Raw genomic sequence first — 18,474 nt, forward strand, 5'->3', positions numbered from 1 at the left:
TTTGTCATTTTTATAAATGACCTGAGTAAAAGGCTGGGTTAGTAAATTTGCGGATGACACTAAAGTCGGTGGAGTTGTGGACAGTGCGGAAGGATGTTGCAGGTTAGATAAGCTGCAGAGCTGGGCTGAGAGGTGGCAAATGGAGTTCAATGCGGAAAAGTGTGAGGTGATTCACTTTGGAAGGAGTAACAGGATTACAGAGTACTGGGCTAATGGTAAGATACTTGGTAGTGTGGATGAGCAGAGAGATCTCGGTATCCATGTGCATAGATCCCTGAAAGTTGGCACTCAGGTTGATAGGGTTGTTAAGAAGGCGTACAGTGTGTTAGCTTTTATTGGTAGAGGGATTGAGTTTTGGATCCATGATGTCATGTTGCAGCTGTACAAAACTCTGGTATGGCCGCACTTGGAGTATTGCGTACAGTTCTGGTAACCGCATTATAGGAAGGATGTGGAAGCATTGGAAAGGGTGCAGAGGAGATTTACCAGGATATTGCCTGGTATGGTGGGAAGGTCTTATGAGGAAAGGCTGAGTGACTTGAGGCTGTTTTCGTTAGAGAGAAGAAGGTTAAGAGGTGACTTAATAGAGGCATACAAGATGATCAGAGGATTAGATAGGGTGGACGGTGTAAGCCTTTTTCCTCAGATGGTGATGGCTAGCACGAGGGGACATAGCTTTAAATTGAGAGGTGAGAGATATAGGACAGATGTCAGAGGTAGGTTCTTTACTCAGAGAGTAGTAAGGGCATGGAATGCCCTGCCTGCAGCAGTAGAGGACTCATCAACATTAAGGGCATTTAAAGGGTCATTGGATGAACATATGGATGATATTGGAATAGTGTAGGTTAGATGGGCTTTAGATTGGTTTCACAGGTCGGCGCAACATCGAGGGCCGAAGGGCCTGTACTGCACTGTAATGTTCTATGTTCTATGTCCTAACAGCATGAATCCAAACCACCTACGCTGCCATGGTAATACATGGAGTCCCATCTCTTTACCTTGTCCCATGCTTGATGTGGAGAGGTGCCCCTCACGCTATCTAACCAACTGTCTGGTTTTCTTCTCTCTCTCTCTAACTGAGATTGGTGGACTGATTATCCGAGGAGTAGGAGGTTACTGTTCTTCTCTTCAAACTTGATATGTATCTTAATTTGATCTCCCCTTAAAACAATATGAAATTTACAAACAAAAGCACAATTTCTAAACATGCAGGTGACAGTCAGTACTAAGGAGGACTGCAACAAATTACAGGGCAACATTACTAACCTTCCAAAATGGGCAAATAACTGCTAAATGAAGCTCTACACAGATAAATGCAAGATTGTTCATTTTGATAGGAAGAACAGGGATTACATGGAAGGTGAGTCTGGGTGGGGCAGAGGAACAAAGGTGCCTTGGAGTGCAAATGCACAAATCACAGAAAGTTGTGTCACAGGTTAATAAGGCGGCGGCATGGTAGCACAGTGGTTAGCACTGCTGCTTCACAGCTCCAGGGACCTGGGTTCAATTCCCGGCTTGGGTCACTGTCTGTGTGGAGTTTGCACATTCTCCTCGTGTCTGCGTGGGTTTCCTCCGGGTGCTCCGGTTTCCTCCCATAGTCCAAAGATGTGCGGGCTAGGTTGATTGGCCATTCTAAATTGCCCTTAGTGTCCCGGGATGCATGGGTTAGAGGGATTAGTGGGTAAATATGTGGGGATGTGGGGATGAGGGGATAGGGCCTGGGTGGGATTGTGGTTGGTGCAGACTCGGTGGGCCGAATGGCCTTTTTCTGCACTGTAGGGTTTCTATGATTCCAAGGCCATGAAGAAAACAAATCAGCCACTTGGCATTATGTCCAAAGGGATGGAATTGAAAATTAGGGAAGTCATGTGAAATCTGTATCAACCCTGGTTGGACCACACTTAGATACTGCGTGTAGTTCTGGGCAACATATCATTGCTCTGAAAATTGGATCAACTGATGCCATGGAGAAACACACTCAAACTCTCAAATTATTATCGAACATATCTCCTTTATTGCACTTTACCAAGTTTCTACAAAATTATACCAGGTATCACTATATGCACAAAGCATTTAAACTCTGTCTTGGTGACAGAATGTATTCAATCATTGGCTGTCTCACAAAATAACTAACCCCTGACTTACTTTGTTACACACAAAGTATTCAAAAAGTATCAAAACTTTACAAAATATCCAAGCTCACAACTTCGACATAGAGATACAGAACAGATTCCCTCCTGATGGGCTTTGTTCAGAGTTTGAGGAAGTGACAAGAATGATTGGTGAGGACAGGGTGGTGGATGGACTTTAGCAAGGCCTTTGGCAAGGTCCCTCATGGCAGGCTGATACAGAAGGTGAAGTCACATGGGGTCTCCGGTGAGCTGGTAAGATGGATACAGAACTGGCTTGATCATAGAAAACAGAGTCGTGCTGGAAGAGTGCTTTTCTGACTGGAGATCTGTGACCAGTGGTATTCTGCAGGAATCAGGAATGGGACCCCTGTTGTTTGTAATATATATTTAACTATATATAAATGATTTGGAGGAAAATGTATGTGGTATGATTGGTAAGTTTATGGATGACAAAAAGATTGGGGAAGTTGTGGATAGTGAGGAAGATTACCAGAGGATACAGCAGGATATGGATAGTCTGGAGATTTGGGCAGGGAAATAGCAGATATAATTTAATCAGGACAAATGCGAGGTGATGCATTTTGGAAAGCCTAATGCAGGAGGGAAGTATACAGTAAGTATACAGCAGAACCCTTAGAAGCATTAATATACAGAGGGATCTAGGTATACAGGTCCACAGTTCCCTGAAAGTGGCAACACAAGAAGGCATATGGCATGTTTTCGGGGCATAGAGTATAAAAATTGGCAAATCATCTTGCAGCTGAATAGAACTTTAGTTGGGGTACATTGGAAATATTGTGTACCGTTCTGGTTGCCACACGACCAGAAGAATGTGGAAGCTTTGTGGAGAGTACAGGAAAGGTTTACAGGGATGTTGGCTGGTTTGGAGGGTACGAGTTATGAGGAGAGATTGGACAAACTTGGTTTGTTTTCACTTGAATGTTGGCGACTGAGGGGTGACCTGATAGAGGTATACAAAATTATGAGAGGCATGGATAGAATGGATACTTGAGGTCTTTTTCCCAGGGTAGAAATGTCAATTACTAGGGGACATAAGTTCAAGGTAAAAGGTGGAAAGTTTAAAGGAGATGTGAGAAGCAGGTTTCTTTATACAGAGGGTGGTAAGTCTCTGTATAAAGAGACTTTATACAGTCTCTTTACTGTATAAAGTAAATGATTTGGAGGAAAATGTATGTGGTATGATTGGTAAGTTTGTGGATGACAAAAAGATTGGGGAAGTTGTGGATAGTGAGGAAGATTACCAGAGGATACAGCAGGATATGGATAGTCTGGAATCCATATTTCAGACTGGAATGAGCTGCCAGAGGAGGTGGTAGAAGCAGATACAATAGCAACGTTTAAGAGGCATCTTGACAGATACATGAATAAGCAGGAATAGAGGGATATGGACTATGTGGAGGCAAAAAGCCTTTAGTTTAGAAAGGCTTCATATGTCAGCATGGGCTTGGTGCCTCTGTCGGGAAGTCATAATTCTCTCAGGAACATGACACACAAGCATCTGTGTTCAATCACTGGTCAGGATTCTCCAAAACAAAACTAAGTGCCAACAGAAGGGAAAACGGGAGATTTTCCTGCCCGTTTTTTTGTGTACTTAGTGGAACACATCTCCGGCACTCTGTGCTCCACAGAGTGCCTTAGGGAGATTCACGCCAGTAAGTGGTGGGCGGGGCCTAATCCCACCCGAGAGGCTGGCATCAGCTGGCCACTGATGAGCAGGCCACTGCACATGTGCCGATCTGTCAGTGGGGAGATCGGCGCATGCGCACTGGCCCCCCCCCATTACCGGCCTCCTGATCACTGGCCTATCGATTGTTTCCCAATCCCCTCCCCCAATCGCCAATCTACCCGACACCCCTGGTCAGCCCCAATCGCCTGCCCCCCATGGCCAGTCCTGACAACTCCCATGGCCAGTCCCAATTTCATCCCACCCCCATGGCCAGGTCTGATCCTCCCCCAAGGCCAGCCCCGATCACCTCCTCCCTCCCATCCCATTGCAGAGTGTGCACTGGGTCTCCCCCCCGAGTAGGCCACGTCCCCAGTAGGCTACATTCCCTCTGGCCCCCACCCCCTTGGCACTGCCCAAGGGGGACACCCCTGCCCCCAACCTCCTGGGAGGGCCTCAATTTCCTCTGTCCCCACCAATGGGGTGAGGATGCCTGTTCTCCGTTGATGGGGACCGATCCCTGCTAGTGGGAACCTTCCCCGGCAGGACGGGAGAAACTAGCGGGCCTGGAGACTACCGTCTCAGGTGCATTAATCATACTGAAATATCAATTTCAATATAATAATCAGCCCCACACTACAAGTCATTTGAAAACATTGCTTGGGAGACTCGCGATTGGCTGGACCCCCCACTGATATTTCCCAGCCGCTGTGCTACTTGAGCAGGAGAATCCCGGCCACTGTCTGTTCAAAGCATAGCAACAGCCACTTCCAATCAATTCCTCTGTTTGTTTCACAGCTGCACATGCAGTTCTATGCTGCTCCCACAGTCCTTAGCCCTTTTAACCACAGGCTTTGCTGCTGTCTTCACTTTGCTGATTCATATTCATATTTATGAATACCCATCAGGCTACAATATCATATAAAGGGTAATGTCAACAGTTAAGATCAACGGTGAGATCCTGAAAAATGTGAACCAGTTTCCATATCTTGGGAGCCTTCACTCGACAAAAGCAGACAGAGAACAACATTCATCACTGCCCTCGCTGAGTCGGCTCAGTCTTGGCCGACTGAGGAAAAGAGTACATGTAGGACCAGGATTTCAAACCCAAGGCTAAGGATATGCATCATGGGACAGCAGTAATCACCATGCTCTGAAGTGTTTCAGGGCCTTGGACAACCTACAGCAGGCATCTCAAAGCACTGAAGAAGAATCATTACTTTTTCAAAATCCGCCAAATCGACTGGAGAGAAAGATGGGCCAAAATCCAAAGCAATTTGCCTGGCATTAAGGTGCGAATCACTCAAACCATGCTGTGCCTGGTACCCAGACTCCCAAATCAGAACACGGTGAAGGCAGAATACTCCAACTGGGACAACGGAAAGGCTTTAGGAATGTTTTCTAATCATCCAATGCAAAGGCAAAAAAGCTGCCGATTCATTGAAATCCATGGCTAGTGGCAAACCAAAATAGAGAAAGCTGGTAGGGAAAGCAGCATCCAAATCAAGAGTATGTTTTGTATTTTACTGCTACGTATTTATTACCTTTAAACAGCATAACAACGACCTTTAACCAGCATATCTACCCGACTTTTAAACAAATATCTACCCGACCTTTAAACAGCATATCTACCCGACCTTTAAACAAAATAACTACGTGACCTTTCAACAGCATATCTGCCTGACCTCTAAACAGCATAACTCCGAACATTAAACAATATATCTAACATAAACCTAAATAACATATTTACTACCTTTAAACAACATCTGTACGACCTTTAAACCACATATCTACTTGAATTTTATACAACATACCTATCCAATATTTAAACAGCATATCTACCTGAGCTATAAGCAACATATCTACCTGACCTTTAAACAGCATATCTATGCGACCTTTAAACAACATATTTGCTCGACCTCTAAACAGCATATCTACCCAACCTTTAAGCAGCATATCTACCCGACCTTTAAACAGCATATCTACCTGATCTTTAAACAATTTATCTACCCGACCCATAAGCAACATATCTACCTAATCTTTAAACAACATATCTGCCCGATCTTTAAACAGCGTATCTACCTGACCTTTAAAAAGCATATCTACCTGACCTTTAAAAAGCATATCTACCTGATCTTTAAACAACTTATCTACCCGACCTATAAGCAACATATCTACCTGAACTTTAAACAGCATATCTACTTGACCTTTAAACAACATATCTATTTTACCTTTAAACAACATAATTACCTGACCTTTAAACAACACATCTACCTGATCTATAAGCAACATATCAACCTGACCTTTAAACAACATATCTACCCGACCTTTAAACACCATAGCTACGTGACCTTTAAACAGCATATCTGCCTGACCTCTAAATAGCATATCTACTCGAACAATATATCTTAAAATCAACCTAAATATCATACCCTTAAACATCATCTCTACGACCTTTAAACGACATATCTACTTGAATTTTATACACCATTCCTATCCAACATTTAAATAGCATATCTACCTGACCTATAAGCAACATATCTACCTGACCTTTAAGCAGCATATCTATGCGACCTTTAAACAACATATCTACCCGACCATTAAACAGCATATCTACCTGATCTTTAAACAGCATATCTACCTGATCTTTAAACAGCATATCTACCTGATCTTTAAACAGCATATCTACCTGATCTTTAAACAGCATATCTACCTGATCTTTAAACAGCATATCTGTTGTAGGGAAATATCCCTTACCAGTGCAGAATAGAAGTTGAGTCGCAAATCAAGGTTCAAAGCGTGTCTTTATTGTACAATTACTGGGATCCCAGGGAGACCCCCGTAGCCAGCTCAGAAACAGTGGCTTGGCCACGTTGATCTCAATTAAATCACATCAGCTCTGGATCTTTATAGGGATCCAAAATTCGCGCGGGAACATTTGATTATGCCTTTTTTTACACAATGTATAAAGTGGTCTGTCAGTTTCAAAAGTCCCTAGGAAGTTTCATGGATTAGCATTTGTATGGTGTGTGTTCGTGTTAATGGGATTACTTGGTCCTGCCCCGGTGTCTAAATGCGTTTCCCATTACTATCTCTATGTGTCCTCTTATTTAAATTGGTCCTATTGTTCCGTGTCTGTGTTTCCTGCTTGTGAGATTGAGTGTTAATGTCCTCCTGTCCTGTTGGGTGTCTGGGGTATTTCATTCTTAACCTTTTATCCTTATCTCTTAGTTTATCAGATTTTTATGTCTGCCTTGGCCGAATTGGTAATATTTCAGTGATAGCTTGGTTTTGATAACCCACTCTCTGTCTCGTTTCATAGGGATCTTGATCTTCCTTGGCCAGTTTAAAATGCAGCTATGCGCTGTTGCTAGGCAGATTAGGGATCTTCCGTAGTTTCTGAAATTCGTGAGTCTCTCAGCTGTGCAGGGGGAGACCCGATCGAATATCCATCCGGGGGTGCCCCTCTGCATTGTTGGCCCGTTATGAGTGGTGCCAATTAGTCCAATAAAAATATGTTTGATGATACAAATATGGTTTTCTGGAAAATTTCCTCCTTCAGTCCCTCCACTCGTCCAGGGGGTGCCATTCATGGCTGACCCCCCATGGACGACCTTCAGAGGAACAGTGATTTGTACAGCTGTTGTCCTTGCCGTTGTTCCTCCTCTTCTGGGTCGTTGTTAAGTTCTTGCATCTGGATACTGGCAGTGGGTAGCATTCTTGATGTAATATTTGCACATATCACTTTAATACAGGTTAGGCCAAGGCAGAGTGTGAACAGGATGGCTACTACTAGGATCAATCCCTTCATAATATATGCTCCCCAAACTGTGTTAAACAGCCATCCTAACCACCCATCAGTCCCTGTTAACCCCTGTTTAAAGTTATCCAATTGCTTTTGTATCCCGGACATGGCTGCTGTTATGTTTAGTGTCTCGTCGTGTACGTATGTGATGCATTTTTCCTTGATGATGGTGCATACCCCCCCTTGTCTGGCTAGCTGATAGTCCACCGCATATCTCGTTTGTTGTGTGTATAGTCTGAGTTCTGCGAGTTCTTGGTCAATTGCGCCTAATGCTTGTAGGGTGTTGTTTCCTAAAATGGTCAGTCCACATATGAAGAAGTTCCTATTACTGGCACTGATCACCCCTGCGGCGCCTCCCAGGGATAGTGTCCCCAGAAATCCATATCCTAAAGAAGACGCTAGTGTGACAGGGGCCTGCCAGTCGGAGCAAAATTCTGCGCTGATGGCCCTGGTCACTATGCGTTTCTGGACATGCCCTTCGCTTGGGCATGGAACCGTGAGAGGTCTGATTGTCCCTACGGAAAAGAACCTTGGAGGCCTGTCTGTGGCCGTCATATATACATTTTTAAATAAAACACGTACCCGTCTTTAACCCGATAACATGCATTACCCCGGGGTCGTTTGACCGCATGGCCCCATCTTGTGGAACCTTCCCTCCCCCTGGACTGTCCACTTGATTGTACCTCTTGGTGAGAATCAAATGGATATGTCCCTGAGGCTGAGCTTACATGGGTGCCGTTGCACTTGCCACACATAAGCTGCCTACCCGCGGTGACTGCAATGCATTTTTGTTGCTTGCAGTCACAAGTGAAGTGTCCTTCCCGGACCCGGCACTCCTGGAGAGCACAATGTGCCTCAGCGCACGAATCATTTTTAGGGACAAAGGCATGCACGCACCCCCATCCCTCTCCCTTAAAACATTGTGGGTAGTTCCCATGTGTCTCCTCCGGTTGGGGTCCCGTCCCCCTTAGAATTCCCGGCTCAGTGAGCTCTACACACCTTCCTTGTATCCCTTGCTTAAAGTACCCAATATGTTCTTTGCAGGGTGCCCCCGATGTGTCAATAGTGAATAACTCTTGTGGGAGCCACCCTGGTGTTGCGATAAATAGGGAGTTTACTGATCGCGCTGAGGGGTAACAAGCGGTCCTATTCCCATAGATCTGGATGTGTGTTTTCAGGAATAGGTTTCCTTCCATGATTGGTGGTTCTGCTCCCCTAACCCCCATATGTTGGAGTGTATTTACAATGGTCAGGGTTATTATCAGATATGTCCCTGTTCCCATATCGCTCTTTTTTTTTCAACAGTATTTTACAATTACAGTATATACAGAAAATAAACAGGCAATTAAATTAAAAGTAGTTGGTTCCGACGTCTTGATAGTAGATCTGGTCCTGGTTCCTGTGGAAGTTGAATGAGCAAAACGGTATTTTTTAGTTCATTTGTCCTCATATAGTTTTAATTGGGTCCAGTGTTTCCAGACCCCCTGTCCCCTTATATCTATACAGGCACAGGTATCTCCGCTAATAATGACCTCGTAAGGTCCGTGCCATCTTGGGGCAAATCCTGGTTTTGCAGGAAGCACTTTTGTTAATACCCGGCTCCCGGCCTTTGGGACTTCTGGTAATATTTCTGAGTCCCCCTCTGCGTCGACCTGTGCCTGATTAGAAATTACGGACCGGCGCATCCCCTTCAATTGGGTGCTAAGGTCTCGGATGTATTGTCGGATCCTATCTTTTATCGGACCCACATCTGTCCAGCCTGTAATAATGTTTTCGGGTAAGTGCATTGCTCGCCCGGTCATCAGCTCGTATGGAGTCAAGCCGGTAGTTCGATTTGTGGTCGCCCTAAGCCTCATCAGAACTGCAGGTAGGACTTCTGTCCAATTTCTACCTGAGGATTGCATTGCTTTTGCCATTGTTGTTTTTAGAGTCCGATTCATCCTCTCCACCATCCCGGAACTTTGTGGGTGATAGGGGATGTGAAATTTTTGTTTTATTCCTAATAGTTGGCAAATGTTTTTCAGAACCTTTCCTGTGAAATGTGTTCCCTGGTCCGAATCAACTTGGAATTGGCATCCCCCATCCATAGCAAGCTTAGTGTGAATTAAATAACACTTTGTACTGGCCTTTTTTGGCTGCAATTGGACATCCATTCATTTGTATGTAATCTTATCAAAAGACATCGCTTTCCCCATTAAAATCACATGCCATACAGTTCCGATCTTTATATGATGTACTCTTACATTATCTCTAATTTGATCATTTGTTTGCGTGCAAGCGCTACACCACAGTACTTCACAAAATAATTATGTCTTTATCAATGCCCAATATAGTATATGAATATATCATACAAAGTTGGTTAAGGCTTTTCAGGATTTGATGTTATTCTTGTGTCTATATGGCAGTGCTATACTGTATAATGAAAATAATCAAGCGGCAGTTGTATCATACCACTTTACACATCGTACCCGTGATATCCAAACCCTTTTAATTTAAGCCGTTTCTTTTTTTTAAACTGAGCTCCAGATCGAAACCCCCGCACTCTAGGAAAAGTAACAGGCGCCGAATCAAAATCAAAGCAGGTACAATACATACCAGTTATTTGATTAGGAACATTTTGGTTTCTTAACTGGCTAGGTTTTAAGCTTTGCAGTGCTTTTATATTTGGCAAACCTTGAACCTTGATGGCTCATGAAATTCTGACGGCAGTACATAATTTTAACTAGTTCAGAATACTAAACTATCTGACGTTCGCAAATCGCGATATTCTGCGATTAATACTGTATTTCACTGACTTGATACACTTTAAACTAATTCATAGACCTCAGTCTTTTGTTCCTGCTTTTCTACCTTTCCACAAAATAACTTATTTTCTTCTCTTAACTCCTCAACTAACTCTTATAATTTCTACTTCAAGACAAAGGAAAGAGCACATGCTTCCTTCCAAGGTTTAAATCCTTTCTTAACATTAAAACAAACAACAACAAAGCATCCACGCAACCACTTTGTTTAAACACACACACACATACACATGGAAGCTTCCAAAAGTCATTCCACAGTACATCCTTTTTCATTCAAACTTATCATTTCAGACTGGGATGAGTGTAAAACATTCAAAGAGAATACAGAACATTGATCAAGACAATCGCTTTTATTCTTCTTTCTTCCAAACTGTAATTAACTCAAAGCAGAAGTAAATTCAAGAAATCCTATCACTTGAATCTTTACAGTTTTAACACTCTCCCAGCCCCCCTGAGGCTAAACCAAGGTGCAATGTACTGCACCTACTGCCTGTAGCAAACATTCCACAGGAACAAAGAGCTCCCTGCTCTCAATCTAATTACAACAACAACCACCTACATTCGACAAGCTACCAGATCTCACAAACACACTGAAATACAAAAACTAAGATCTCTCCTATCCATCTGCTGCCTTTCCCCTGGCGTAAAAGGCTTATAGGTTGCCTTTGGTTGTGCTAACGTCCCTCCTCTCGTGACTGGCGCTAGATTATAATTTTCTACGTTTTCTTCTGATGCTGGAGTGGCTGTATGTTTCTGCACTGACTCGTATGGGCGCCGAGGGTCCGTTTCCTCTGATCTCTGCGTTATCTCCGCAGTGTGTCTTCTGTGTTCTAATTCCCTCACTCTCTCCTGTAATACTTTAATTTGTTCTGTCTCTTTGTGTCTCTCCTCCATTGAGGCATTTACTTCCTCAATTAGTCCAGCTAACTGGGTCACTAATATTACTCCCATTACTTTTGTTTTGTCCCGTTTAACTCCGTCTACCCACTTTCTTTGATCTTCTAAAGTTTGTGATGCGTTCCACCCGTTCCGTTTCATCTTTGCAACAATCGCTTCTCTGGCTAACAGATACTTCAAAATGAGAGCTACCGCAGTTTCTCCCTTAACAACGTGGTCTGCCATTTTTCTGTCTAGCAGTCCTGCAACCCCCGTATGCTGGCTGCTACAGTAAAAGTGCCTCAACTCTCTCCCTTATCTCCTGTCACTGATACTGCCCCAGCACCGTCTGCATTGCTGTAGGGCCTCGTAGTGGGGTTCCAGTGGGTCTCTTTCCCCTGGGCTCCCCCAACTATTCCTGACACCTCACGCTTGGACTATTTTGTGTTGTCTTATTGGGATGTGTGCTGGTTGTTTAGTGGGTTTGTCCGCCCCTGTTCCCAGCCCCTCTAAGTACAACGCCTCCCGCTCGGCCACCACCCCCACTAGCAGGGTTGATCCGTTACCCCAAAACCGGGTATCCTGCTATGGGCTGTGGTGTTCCCTACAGACGAACAAGGTTATCAAACTCCGCCCGGGTCCCTAATGGATCCTCCGTCGTCGTGTCTCTTGGTCAGGATGGATCGGGTCCCCTTTTCCTCAACACTTACACACATGTATTCTGTTATCAAAGCCCCTGTTATAGTTAGTAACTGTATCGACTCTGAGGTTGTTCGTCCCTTCAGGGTCAGTGTTGTTACCCGATTTACACTGTCCGTGCCTTGCACCCTGAGTGCCTGTGCCTCTTAGCGCCCGCTTCAAAACCCAACCTTAGCGTGGGAGATTTCTCCTCTTAACGTCCAGTTTAGGGTAGGGCACCTTGAGTCAAGCACTCCCTTGTCCTATTGCCTTGGCACAGACAGTGGTTTCATTTACAATCCTGGGTTAGTTACACCAATTAGTTCTGCATGCGGTACTTATCTTTATATTAGTCTTAATTCCTGTTATCAAATAGCCCAAAACCTGTTATCTTTACCTCTGGTCCTTTACTCCTATTAAAGTTAAAAGTTACTTACCTTTTTCCACGCGGTCGTTCTGACCTGTACCTCTTTAGTGCGGACTTCTGTTTCAATTTAAAAACTTAGGCAAGATTATACAGTTCTACAAGACAACAATACTTAAAACAGACAAACCCTAACCCTTAAAGGTACCTCACTTTGAACGGAGACCTGCACTCGCCTTTGACTGCTCTGGATTTGTATCAGATTCGTTTAAATTTGATCCCGACTTTCAAACTGTGGCCATCAGTCAGAAGTCAGATATCAAATCCTGCCGACTACGCCATTTTGTTGTAGGGAAATATCCCTTACCAGTGCAGAATAGAAGTTGAGTCGCAAATCAAGGTTCAAAGCGTGTCTTTATTGTACAATTACTGGGATCCCAGGGAGACCCCCGTAGCCAGCTCAGAAACAGTGGCTTGGCCACGTTGATCTCAATTAAATCACATCAGCTCTGGATCTTTATAGGGATCCAAAATTCGCGCGGGAACATTTGATTATGCCTTTTTTTACACAATGTATAAAGTGGTCTGTCAGTTTCAAAAGTCCCTAGGAAGTTTCATGGATTAGCATTTGTATGGTGTGTGTTCGTGTTAATGGGATTACTTGGTCCTGCCCCGGTGTCTAAATGCGTTTCCCATTACTATCTCTATGTGTCCTCTTATTTAAATTGGTCCTATTGTTCCGTGTCTGTGTTTCCTGCTTGTGAGATTGAGTGTTAATGTCCTCCTGTCCTGTTGGGTGTCTGGGGTATTTCATTCTTAACCTTTTATCCTTATCTCTTAGTTTATCAGATTTTTATGTCTGCCTTGGCCGAATTGGTAATATTTCAGTGATAGCTTGGTTTTGATAACCCACTCTCTGTCTCGTTTCATAGGGATCTTGATCTTCCTTGGCCAGTTTAAAATGCAGCTATGCGCTGTTGCTAGGCAGATTAGGGATCTTCCGTAGTTTCTGAAATTCGTGAGTCTCTCAGCTGTGCAGGGGGAGACCCGATCGAATATCCATCCGGGGGTGCCCCCCTGCATTGTTGGCCCGTTATGAGTGGTGCCAATTAGTCCAATAAAAATATGTTTGATGATACAAATATGGTTTTCTGGAAAATTTCCTCCTTCAATATCTATCTGATCTTTAAACAACATATCTACCCGACCATTAAACAGCATATCTACCTGATCTTTAAACAGCATATCTACCTGATCTTTAAACAGCATATCTACCTGATCTTTAAACAGCATATCTACGTGATCTTTAAACAGCATATCTACCTGATCTTTAAACAGCATATCTATCTGATCTTTAAACAACATATCTACCCGACCATTAAACAGCATATCTACCTGATCTTTAAACAGCATATCTACTTGATCTTTAAACAGCATATCTACCTGATCTTTAAACAGCATATCTACCTGATCTTTAAACAGCATATCTACCTGATCTTTAAACAGCATATCTACCTGAATTTTAAACAGCATATCTACCTGAATTTTAAACAGCATATCTACCTGATCTTTAAACAGCATATCTACCTGATCTTTAAACAGCATATCTACTCGACCTTTAAAACAACATATCTATTTTACCTTTAAACAACATATCTATCTGACCTTTAAACAACATATCTACCCATACATTAAATAACATATCCACCCGACTTTTAAACAAATTGTCTACTCAACCTTTTAACAAGATATTTATCCTACTTTTGAACAACATAACTACCTGACCGTTAAACAGCACATCTGCCCGACCTTTAAACAGCATAACTACCCGAACATTAAACAATATATCTAACATAAACCTAAATAACATATTTACTACCTTTAAACAACATTTGTACAACCTTAAAAATGACATATCTACCTGACCCTTAAACAACATATCTACCCGACTGTTAAACAGCATATCTACCCAACCTTTAAACAACATATCCAACTGACCTTTAAACAACATTTCCGCCCAACCTTTAAACAGTATATCTACTTGATCTTTAAACAACATATCTGCCCGACCTTTAAACAACATATCTACCTGACCTTTAAACAACATATCGACCTGACCTTTCAACAATATATCTACCCAACCTTTAAACAATATATCTACCCAACCTTTAAACAGCATATTTACCTCATCTTTAAACAACATATCTACTGACCTTTAAACAACATATCTACCCAAACTTTAAACAACAGATCCACCCAACCTTTAAATAATGTATCTACCTGACCTTTAAACAGCATCTTTACACAACCTTTGAATAACATAGGAATTATTTGATAAGAACGCCAGATAGAAGGAAAACTCACCGTGTGTGTCACGTGAATATGCTCAAACAGTATTTTGATATGGAAGGTAAGCAGAAGGAAAGATGTGTTAGTTGTTACAACTCAGAGTGAAGAAACAAATCCAGATGATTCTGAATTTGACATTTGTCAAATTAGATTGGACAATAAGGAAGTAATTCGAAATTGGGATAAATTACTGAGTTACCTTCAGCGGAATATCAAAATGACCTGAAAGAGTCATTACAATCACATAGAGCTATATGTGGGAACAAACTTGGAAATACCAAAGTAATTGTGCATGATGTAGATGTAGGAAATGCTGTTCCAATTCACAGAATCACAGAATCCCTACAGTGCAGAAGGAGGCCATTTGGCCTGTTGGGTCTGCACTGACTCTCCAACACAATATCCCACCCAGCCCCCAACCCCTTAGCCCCATGTATTTACCCTACTGACCCCCCTAACCTACACAACTTGGGACACTAAGGGACAATTTAACATGGCCAATCCACCTAACCTGCACACCTTTGGACTGTGGGAGGAATCTGGAGCACCTGGAGGAAATCCACGCAGACACGGAGAGAATGTGCAAATTCCACATAGACTGCCATCTAAAGGCGGAATTGCACTTGGGTCCCTACCACTGTGAGGCAGCAATGTTAACCACTGTGTTACCGTGCCTCCCTCATTAAGCAACATGCTTCTATATTTAATTCACTAAAATTGGGACAGGTTCAAAAGGATATTGAAAGCATGCTTAAGAATGATATCACTGATGCGCTATCAATAAGGCGAAAGACTACCGATATGCCAATATAAGTGTAGGCTTTTATTCACAACAGAATCAGGGCAGATCCCAACAAATAGCCGACCTGGACTGAACAAGGGGGAGGAGACAGCCACCTTTATACTAGGTGCTGAGGGGAGGAACCAAACTGGAAGGGGGTGTGTCCAGGTATGACAAACACACACAACGGTGGTCCATATAGGACAAAGGCACAACTGAGGTCCACCACATTCACCCCTTCCTTTTAAAAAAAACAACACGGGGGTGAAGCGGAAACAATATCACAAGTCCAGACGAACCGGTGGCTTGATCCGTCGTCGCGATCGTCGTAGTGCAGGTCGCAGAGTCGTCCGAGCAGGGAGCGATGTCGGCCCAGGCTCCGTACAGTGAGCGTCGAGAGAAGGCGCTGGGTGGTGTGAAGCGGACCGATCCGTCGTCCCGTCCAGTCGTCGGGTACTACGTGGCGACGGCTCCAGCGACTCAAGCGAGCTGTACATAGGGGCGAGGGGAATGAGCAGTGGCCCTGGTGGCATATGGGGAACAGTGGGAACCGGAGCTGGGGGGTGGGGGGCTGCAACAGGCTCTGGGCACACTACATTGGGGACAGGGACTGAGGGAGGAAGAGGCATAGCAGTCTCCGAATGGACGACACCAGGGACCGTGGGGCGGAAGGACGTGGTGACCTCCGGGGCACCCGCGGGTGCCAAGTCACGGACAGAAACCGTGTCCTCCCGCCCATCAGGGTACGCTACATAAGCATATTGGGGATTAGCATGGAGCAGTTGGACCTCCTCGACCAAGGGATCTGCCTTATGGGTCCGGACATGCTTCCGAAGCAGGACGGGTCCCGGGGACATCAGCCAATCCGGGAGCGAAGTACCTGAGGAGGACTTCCTGGGAAATGAAAACATCCGCTCGTGAGGGGTCGTATTGGTCGCTGTGCACAAGAGTGACCTAATGGAATGTAATGCGTCCGGAAGGACGTCTTGCCAACGGCTGACTGGAAGGCCCCTAGACCGTAACGCTAATAGAACGGCCTTTCAGACGGTTGCGTTCTCCCGCTCTACTTGACCATTGCCCCTGGGGTTATAGCTAGTGGTGCGGCTGGAGGCAATGCCTTTGGCGAGCAGGTACTGCCTCAGCTCGTCACTCATGAAAGAGGACCCACGGTCGCTATGAATATAGGCTGGGAAGCCGAACAGGGTGAAGAGCTTGTTCAGGGTCCGAATCACTGTAGCCGTGGTCATGTCCGAGCAGGGGAAGGCAAAAGGGAAACATGAGTATTCGTCAATGATATTCAGGAAATAAACATTGCGGTTAGAGGAGGGGAGGGGGCCTTTAAAATCAACGCTAAGGCGCTCGAACGCGCGAGTGGCCTTTACAAGGTGCGCCCTACCTGGCTGGTAGAACTGCGGTTTGCACTCAGCGCAGACCCTGCATTGCCTGGTAATCGTCCGGACTTCCTCAAGGGAGAAGGGCAGGTTACGGGACTTGACAAAATGGAAAAATCTGGTGACACCCGGGTGACAGAGGTCGTTATGGAGGGACTGTAGCTGGTCTAGTTGGGCACTGGCACATGATCCATGGGACAGGGCGTCTGGGGGCTCGTTGAGCTTCCCGGGCCGGTACATGATGTCATATCTGTAGGTGGAGAGCTCAATCCTCCACCGCAAGATCTTGTCATTCTTAATCTTGCCCTTTTGCCTGGTGTTAAACAGGAAGGCAACTGACCGCTGGTCCGTAATTAAGGTGAATCGTTGGCCCGCGAGATAATGGCGCCAGTGCCGGACGGCTTCCACGATGGCCTGGGCCTCCTTCTCGACCGAGGAGTGTCGAATCTCAGGGCCTTGTAAGGTCCGGGAAAAGAAGGCCACCGGACGGCCCCTCTGGTTAAGGGTGGCAGCTAGGGTAAAGTCAGACGCATCACTTTCCACTTGGAATGGGATGGATTCGTCCACAGCGTGCATCGCGGCCTTCGCGATGTCCGCTTTGATGTCATCGAAGGCCCGACAGGCCTCCTCCGCCAGGGGAAAAGAGGTCGATTTTAGGAGCGGACGGGCTTTATCTGCGTACCGGGGAACCCACTGGGCATAATAGGAGAAGAAGCCCAGGCATCTCCTCAGTGCTTTGAGGGTAGTAGGAAGGGGAAGCTGCATAAGGGGACGCATACGGGCTAGGTCGGGGCCAAGGACACCATTTTCTATCACGTACCCAAGGATGGCGAGGCGGCGTGTCCGGAAAACACACTTCGCCTCATTGTATGTGAGGTTCAGGAGAGTGGCCGTACGAAGGAATTTTTGTAGGTTGGCATCATGGTCCTGCAGGTCATGGCCGCAGATGGTGACGTTATCCAGATATGGGAAAGTGGCCCGTAGTCCGTGCTGGTCCACCATTTGATCCATGGCCCGTTGGAAGACTGAGACCCCATTGGTGACACCAAGGGGGACTCGGAGGAACTGGTAGAGGCGGCCATCTGCCTCAAAGGCAGTGTATGGGCGATCCTCCGAGCGGATAGGGAGCTGGTGGTAAGCCGATTTCAAATCGATCGTTGAAAAAACCCTATAGTGCGCGATGCGGTTGACTATGTCCGCGATACGGGGAAGAGGATATGCATCTAGTTGGGTATACCTGTTTATGGTCTGGCTGTAGTCAATCACCATGCGGTGTTTCTCCCCCGATTTAACTACGACCACTTGCGCCCTCCAGGGGCTGGTGCTGGCCTGGATAATCCCTTCCTGGAGCAAACGTTGTACCTCGGACCGAATGAAGGCCCGGTCATCCGCACTATAGCGCCTACTCTTGGTGGCTATAGGCCTACAATCCGGGGTGAGGTTATCAAATAATGGGGGGGGGGTGATCTTGAGGGTCGAGAGACTGCAGGTGGTGCGCGAGGGGCGCTGCCGTGACGGCGCCTTGCAGACGGAGAGCGGGGGATAAGGGCCATCGTACTGCAGGATGACGCTTCTATGGTGGCTGAGGAAATCTAACCCCAGCAGTACAGCTG

This window comes from Mustelus asterias, chromosome 3 (genome assembly GCF_964213995.1).
Source record: "Mustelus asterias chromosome 3, sMusAst1.hap1.1, whole genome shotgun sequence".
Classification (NCBI taxonomy): Eukaryota; Metazoa; Chordata; class Chondrichthyes; order Carcharhiniformes; family Triakidae; genus Mustelus; species Mustelus asterias.